We start from the raw sequence: 7,863 nt of genomic DNA, 5'->3' as shown, positions 1-7,863 counted from the left end.
CTGCTCCTGAATGGAGGTCTTGTATGGAGATGGATGGAATGTTGTTCAGAAATCCAAATGTGTGCTGAACATGTGTGTAGGAGCGAAACCTCCAATCCATTTCAGCAAGGAGACGTGTGTCAGCTGTATATTGTTTGGACACTGTCGGAGACACGTTTTTTGCTTCACTCTCAAAGTTGTCAAAATTATCCCATACAGTAGGTTGGCCACATAATCCCTCAATGAGCTGATCAAATTGACAGCATTACATAAATCCAGTTCCACAGTTTTCAGTGCAGTACTGGTCTTATGGAAACGTAGTATTATTTTCCACATGTTGGACAGGAATGCATTCTCTATTTTTTCCATTTTACTGTAGAGTGCCCTTGCTTCATTTTGAGTTGTAAGATTTTGGCTGGAGTCATCACTTAACATCAGCAAGGACTCTTGGATCCTCACATAGTTCTGGTGCAGTGCTTTTGTCGCTTGTGCGTGTGCTGACCATCTCGTGTCAGACAGACTTTTTAAAGTTTCTATTTCGTGGTTATCATTGGGCTGTAAACCCGCTGTAATAACCTGCCAACGGGATGTGGATTTGGAGGAAAAATTAAAAAGTGTCTGTACGAAGTTAAAAAATTCCTCCGTCTCAAGGCAGCAGTTCAGACTGTTAACCCCGACTAAATTAAGTGTGTGTGCAGCGCACGGTACCCATTCAGCCAAAGGGTTAATCTGTTTAATGCGTGATTGAAGGCCACTGTAAGTGCCGGACATGTTGGCGGCACTTGTGACTCTCCTGAGTGACTTTGAATAGGTAGAAACTTAACAAAAAGCTCCTCAATCCTGCCATCGGGTGACACATATCTCATGATGAATGTCAGCTGATCTATTTGGGTCACATCTGGCGTGGAATCGACACTTATTGAAAGGTACTTTGCCACTTTTATTTGTCTGATGATCTCTGCAAGGACCTGCTCCCCCATCAGCTCAATAAACTCCAAACATGTTGTTGAAGACAAATAGGAAGGTCTTCCCTTACCATCATTGCCATATTTTTTAATATGGGCTTTCAGAAATGGGTCAAACTCAGTGATGGTTTCCAGAACTCCCATGAAATTCCCGTTATCAGCTTGTCCAAAAATTTCACTTTGTCCTCTGAATGGTAGTCCTCGCTCCGCCAAAAACGTAACCACCACAACCACCCTCTTTAAAACTTCCGTCCAGTATTGAAATTCACTGTCAAATTGTTTCTTTAGTTCAGTATCAATGCCTCCAGCATCAGCACAGCGTGTAACATAGGCTACCATGGCCTTTTTGTGGCTCTTCGATCCTTCACGTTCAGCGAGGCGTGCGGTTGCATTCTTCCAGTCACTGTAGCCAGTCGTGAAAGCTGACTGAAAATCACTGTCACCGAATAATTTGCATGCGAAACAAAATACAGATCCTTTTGGGGGGAATACAGCAACCATTCTCTTTCCACACTTTCGCCATTTGCCAGTTTCCTTTTAAACAACATTTTAGAAAACTATCTTTTTTGGTGTTTGTGTTGTCTTTCAGATGCAGCCACATCTGCATCTTTATTCTGACAGGTTTCAGGCCCCATTTTAATCCAGTATTTCCTCATACTTTCATCAATTGTTTCCCAGCATGCAGGATCTGAGCTCCAGGTAGCGTTAGCAGGATTGCTGCCGTCTTGTGCACTCTCTGCAGCAGCAGGTGAAACACTCACGGAGGGATTAGCGGAGGCTAGCACATCGTGGCAAACTCCCTGGACACCAGAAGCACAACCCGCTGAGTCTGTCGGTGTTCTGTCAATTTCTGCTACTTTGACAAAAAATGCTACCTAATGGTTTTCTACCTTTGTAGAGCTACAATTTGACTGTGTTTTACTCCCTAGCCCACTTCCTTTCCCCCAAGTGGCCCTTGTCTTTTGCCAGGCCATCATTGTAAATAAGAATTAAGAATAAATGTTCTTAATGACCTGCCTGGCTAAATAAAAACTGTTGTTTTTTCCTATTTATCGTATAATGTTCACAAAGTGTAATGCAATTCATGTCATGGGTAGTGTATTTTGAAGGATCAAATACTCAACATCCCATATTATCAATTTTACATGGTGCAAGAAATGATTGGCGTGGCAATCAAACTTTGAAAATCAACTGTGCGCATGCGCAGAACCACAAAGTACCATTTCTCGCCAGGTAGCAAGGATTGGCAGAACACCGGCTCTGTTCTCGACGCCTCGGTCTTACACTCAGACACTGTCGGACATTCCTCATTAGCCAACGAAGACGAGGTGCGGTGGTCGCGGTCAGCATCATCCGCCTCCACATCTTGACCCTGACAACCACCAGACTTAAAATACTATGTTAGCTTTGGAATCCATCCATCCATCCATCGTCCGCCGCTTATCCGTTCCCGGGTCGTGGGGGCAGCAGCCTCAGCAGAGATGCCCAGACTTCCTTCACCCCAGACACTTCCGCCAGCTCTTCCGAGGGGAGTCCGAGGCGTTCCCAGGCCAGCCGAGAGACATAGTCTCTCCAGCGTGTCCTGGGTCTTCCCCGGGGTCTCCTCCCGGAGGGACATGCCTGGAACACCTCCCTAGGGAGGCGTCCAGGAGGCATCCGATACAGATGCCCAAGCCACCTCAGCTGACTCCTCTCAATGTGAAGGAGCAGCGGCTCGAGTCCGAGCTCCTCCCGGGTGACCGAACTCATCCCCCTATCTCTAAGGGAGCGTCCAACCACCCTGCGGAGGAAACTCATCTCAGCCGCTTGTCTCCGCGATCTCGTCCTCTCGGTCACTACCCAAAGTTCATGACCATAGGTGAGGGTAGGGGCGTAGATTGACCGGTAAATCGAGAGCTTCGCCTTTCGACTCAGCTCCCTCTTCACCACGACGGTCCGGTACATCGACTGCATAACTGCGGACGCTGCACCGATCCGTCTGTCAATCTCCCGCTCCATCGTTCCCTCACTCGTGAACAAGACCCCAAGATACTTGAACTCCTCCACCTGAGGCAGGACTTCTCCACCCACCCGGAGAAGGCACGCCACCCTTTCCCGGTGGAGAACCATGGCCTCGGTTTTGGAGGTGCTGATTCTCATCCCTGCCGCGTCGCACTCGGCCTCAAACTGCCCCAGCACATGCTGAAGGTCCCGGTCCGATGAAGCCAACAGGACAACGTCATCTGTAAAAAGCAGAGATGAAATCCTGAGGTTCCCAAACCGGATCCCCTCCGGCCCGTGGCTGCGCCTAGAAATCCTGTCCATAAAAATTATGAACAGGACCGGTGACAAAGGGCAGCCTTGCCGGAGTCCAACATGCACCGGAAACAAGTCTGATCTTCTGCCGGCAATGCGAACCAGACTCCTGCTTCGATCATACAGAGACCGGACAGCCCTTAATAGAGGGCCCCGGACTCCATACTCACCGAGCACCCCCCACAGAATGGCACGAGGGACACGGTCAAATGCCTTCTCCAGATCCACAAAACACATGTAGACTGGTTGGGCAAATTCCCATGAACCCTCGAGCACCCTGCGGAGGGTATAAAGCTGGTCCAGTGTTCCACGACCGGGATGAAAACCGCATTGTTCCTCCTGAATCCGAGGTTCAACTATCGGCCGTAATCTCCTCTCCAGTACCTTGGCGTAGACTTTCCCGGGGAGGCTGAGAAGTGTGATCCCCCTATAGTTGGAGCACACTCTCCGGTCCCCCTTTTTAAACAGAGGGACCACCACCCCGGTTTGCCACCCCAGCGGTACTGTCCCTTTCCTCCATGCAATGTCGCAGAGGCGTGTCAACAAAGACAGCCCCACGACATCCAGAGACTTGAGGTACTCAGGGCGGATCTCATCCACCCCCGGTGCCCTGCCACCGAGGAGCTTACAAACCACCTCTGTGACCTCGGCTTGGGTGATGGATGAGCACATCCCCAAGTCCAAACTCTCTGCTTCCTCAGTGGAAGGCATGTCAGTCGGGTTGAGGAGATCCTCGAAGTATTCCTTCCACCGTCTGACGAATACATCAGTCGAGTTCAACAGCTCCCCAGCCACACCATAAACGGTGCCGGCAGAGTACTGCTTCCCCCTTCTGAGGCGCCGAACGGTCCGCCAGAATTTCCTCGAGGCCGACCGAAAGTCTTCCTCCATGGCCTCACCGAACTCCTCCCAGACCCGGGTTTTTGCCTCCAGGACCGCCCGAGCCGCGGCTCGCTTGGCCTGCCGGTACCTATCTACTGCGTCAGGAGTTCCACAGGCCAACATAGCTCGGTAGGACTCCTTCTTCAGTCTGATGGCATCCTGTACTTCCGGTGTCCACCACCGGGTTCTAGGATTGCTGCCACAACAGGCACCGGAGACCCCGCGACCACAACTTCGAGCCGCCGCATCGACAATGGAGGCAGAGAACATGGTCCACTCGGACTCGATGTCCTCCGCCTCCCCCAGGATCTGAGAGAAGCTCTCCCGGAGGTGGGAGTTGAAGATGTCCCTGACAGAGGGCTCAGCCAGACGTTCCCAACAGACCCTCACAATCCGTTTGGGTCTGCCCGGTCTGTCCAGCTCCTCCTCCGCCAGCGCATCCAACTCACCACCAGGTGGTGATCAGTTGACAGCTCAGCCCCTCTCTTCACCCGAGTGTCCAAGACATGCGGCCGAAGGTCAGATGAAACGACAACAAAGTCGGTCATTGACCTCCGGCCTTGGGTGTCCTGGTGCCACGTGCACTGATGGACACCCTTATGTGTCCAGCTTTGGAATCTTCATTAAAAATTTCTTGTCCCTTTTTTCTTTCTCCCGCTGCACTTTCTGTTTCTGAGCGCCAATGACTTTCTTGTCCGACATTTTGCCGCTGTATAATTGACAGGCGACATCTTTGTGACGGAAGAATGACAAATCCAATCAATGAGCTGATTGTATATAAGTGACCCATGTTTGCCCAATCAGTGCTTTTTTACTTGTTTATCACCCCACGGACCAATAGAGGTCACTTTCTTAATACCATTGTAGTGTATTTAACATTTCTAAAAATAGTCTGACCAATCCAAGGGCCCCTCCACACGTGGGGCCCCTAGGCTGCAGCCTAGGGAAGCCTGTGCATTAATCCGCGCATCGACGCCACTGAAAACAACTTTAGTTAATATTTGCTTTCAATGGTTTAAACTACGCTACTTCTGTCCTATCATGTTAAACCAAAAAGGATTTCCATATTTGGAATTCCTGTACTCAAAATCATAGCATAGGATTGTGCAAGCCTTTGAAGGAGTTATCTAGGGACATAAACAAGCACTAAACAATCTGTTTTTTAAATTCAGTGTATGTGCAGATTTCAGGAGAGAAAGGCTTAGACAAACTTTGGGAGATGGAAGAGAAGCTTAATAAGGTAAAAACATCCATTTGTTTAGCGTCAGTAACCATATTTAAAGGAAAACAACCCGTGATTCGTTGAGTTTGTGCAAATTTGGCAGACACCTTCTGGTCGTGATACACGTCACTCTAGGTATAAGATGTGTTTACTGATTTTGGTCGAGTTACGCCTCCTCTTTTTTCAGTCTTTTTGTTTTTTAAATGAAAAGTTTGTTCGGTGAGATTCTTTGAAATGTGTTTCTTTGTTTGCTTCATGAAGAGCTGAAGCCTGTGGTGGGCTAGTAATACTTCTGTTATGATTGCTCACACGTTACTGAAGAGGATTTGAGAACAGTGTACAATGTTCAAATGCTGAACCTCTGCTGGATTTAGGTCGGAGGTGATCCTACTATCAAGTTTTAACAGAATATAAACTATGTTTCTAACAACAAAATCAAGTCAGGAGCTTTTTCTCATGATGGTATCTCTTATAAGAGTTTGTTGCAAAGCATTCCTAGTTTTTAGAGGGCAGATTCAGGAGACATATTTTGTGTTTTTAGAAAGACAACATCTCAAGTTACAGCCAAATCTGTCAGCATTATTTAGTTATTGCTTAACTTAAAAGCCAATCCATCTTTGAAGGATATGCAAAGTGATGCACCCTGGGTTGGAACCTGGAGGTCCCACCGACCGAGAGGGCCAATATCTGCTCTCTATGGCAGCCCCGGGCCAAAGTATTCACAGCCTGCACTAACAGGTAAATCTCAAATGATTTTTTTTTTTTCATAAGTAGTATTATTATGGTTTCATCTCGGTATTAAGATTACCTCCCTTCAACCTTTGATTAAGGTCAATACAAACATGACCCCACCAAACCGAAAGCACCGATGTTCTCTTTCGGACAACGTTTTTGGAAGGAAAATACTAACTGCTCTCCAGGACCAAGATATTTGATTCCTTCCAACATTACAAGACATGGCCACAGTTGTGCACCTGCATTTTCCATGCACAGCCGTCCAGAAGAACGACAAATGGTCAAGACCCCTGGACCAGGTCAGTGAGGCCCAGTATAACAGTCTTAAAACAGATTTTGCAGTGCTGAAATCAACATACAAGCAGTTTACCTGTCAGCTGTTTCTCTATGTACTGTTTTTTGGGGGGGGGTTTCAGGCCACTACTCCCCAGAGCATTAAGCGAAAGTGAAATTTCCTTCAGCTCCTGCATATTCTCTAACTGGGAGGCGCAACCTGGACAGTAATAATGGCGTCCCAGGTAAGAAGCATATTTGGTGTCAGCTTTATATATGAGGAGAATATTAGCGTTTCACATTCAAAAGTACATCAGCAAATTGTATCCGTTGCTCAGGTCCAGGTGCATACCAGCTGCCCCCTATCTTTGGGTCTAAAGCTGTAACCACACCTTCAGCACGCAGCTATGCAATGGCCAGTCGCCTTGAAACTGGGAGCTTCTATGAGGACCTGCAGAAGGTACATATAAATAGTCATTAAAGGAACAGAGCCTCCCCAGTGTGGTGCTGCTCTCAGTACTGTGATTTCTCCTCCAGACCCCAGGCCCAGCTGTCTATGGAGTTATGGACCCGTACATTTCTAGGCAGAAACCTCCACAGTACAGCATGATAGGGAGACATTTTCCTCCTCTAGACTCCACAAAGAAACCGGGTCCAGGAGCATACTATCCTGAGCGTGTAAGCAGCATTTCAGTTGATCAGAAACTCCTTGAATGTTCAACTTTTGTTCATGTATCAACATTTCTTTCCATTTTAGGTAAGCTTCAAAAGCCCAACAGCTCCAAGCTTCACATTTGCACTGCGTCATTCTCAGTACATCTTACCAATTTCCAATAGATGTTTTTAATAAATCAGCAAACCTCTTAAAACTACTGCCTTAATCATTATTTATTACTCGTTTTAAAGTCACAGCCTGGATCAGTTTTGACAAAAAGTAAAAATCATGTTGTAATATGTTTCTTTTTGAAGCACAGATCTTTTTATCCTTTTATTTTCTGCAGCATCGAATGAAAAAACTAGGGGTACTCAAGTTTCAGATCTATTTGCATGTCTTAAATCTATTTTGCCAATTATAAGTAACTTATGTAATATGAATAAATACATGTTTCACTAAGTAGTGAGGGGGTATACAGTAATGAAGATAAATGATAAATAAATGTATAAATTATATGATGTTCTATTTGCATGATACGATTAAAATCATTTATCACCTAAAATGGTCTCTCCACATCGACACTATCAAGAAAAAGGAGCCGCTGACCAGGGGCGCCACTAGGCCCTTTTTGGGGGGGCTTGAGCCCCCCCAAAAGAAGTCTCAGCCCCCCCAAAAAAATAGAGACAATTTTTTTTTTTTTTTTTTTTTTTTTTTTTTCCCCCTCTGGTGGTCATTACTAGCAGTTTCTGATTCCACTCAATGCGCTGTGTGTGAGTTCCCCCCTCTATGTTCTTAGGGTGTGCTGACAAACATTTAGGGGGGTTCATCCCACCAAGGGGGCCCTGACTCAGCCCACC

General features: G+C 46.9%; 1 pseudogene; it reads left to right on the top strand.

Moving 5' to 3' along the window:
* Window positions 1–5,969: 5,969 nt before the first annotated feature.
* LOC133444849 (ciliary microtubule associated protein 1A-like) lies at window positions 5,970–7,198 on the top strand (annotated as a pseudogene).
* The last annotated feature ends 665 nt before the right edge of the window (window positions 7,199–7,863 follow it).

The sequence above is a fragment of the Cololabis saira genome, chromosome 5, assembly GCF_033807715.1.
Source record: "Cololabis saira isolate AMF1-May2022 chromosome 5, fColSai1.1, whole genome shotgun sequence".
NCBI lineage: Eukaryota > Metazoa > Chordata > Actinopteri > Beloniformes > Belonidae > Cololabis > Cololabis saira.
The sequence above is the reverse complement of the archived record's forward strand: the minus strand, read 5'-3'. Positions and strand labels throughout refer to the sequence as shown.